Source organism: Penaeus monodon, chromosome 33, assembly GCF_015228065.2.
Source record: "Penaeus monodon isolate SGIC_2016 chromosome 33, NSTDA_Pmon_1, whole genome shotgun sequence".
NCBI lineage: Eukaryota > Metazoa > Arthropoda > Malacostraca > Decapoda > Penaeidae > Penaeus > Penaeus monodon.
Window position 1 is genome coordinate 25,410,807 of NC_051418.1, and position 458 is coordinate 25,411,264.

Sequence of the window (458 nt, forward strand, 5' to 3'; positions counted from 1 at the left end):
CTTGTGTAAGTATAATACTGATGAAAACTATAAATATGCATAAAGAATTAAATATTTGCTTGTGCAAGTGCGTGTAAATCCACACGCATTCGAAAACACAAGCACACCTCCCTATCCCTCTGTATCTTTTCTTATTTCTATTTTATCCTTTTCTAAACTATTTCTAATTAGACAACCCATTAACGAAATGAAATGATGATACGCTTCGTGTCATACCCAAACGCATTCAGGAAACCCCCACAAGGCTCGTGACCTTAAAACCGGTGTTATATCACGGCAACAAGAAACCGATACGACTGAATGCATATCGCTTTGTGTTCATTCAGAAAACTGCCGAATTCATTACCTCTCCGGCTCAGTTCGACGCATGTGTTGTTGCAGGGATGTTCAGGTCGATTACTTATGTTGTTATTTGTGAGATTTACGATTTAAGATTTATGGGTTTGGAGTTGCAAAGA

General features: G+C 38.0%; 1 pseudogene; it reads left to right on the forward strand.

Moving 5' to 3' along the window:
- Positions 1-458, forward strand: part of LOC119594186 — an 18,451-nt pseudogene that overhangs the window by 17,017 nt on the left and 976 nt on the right.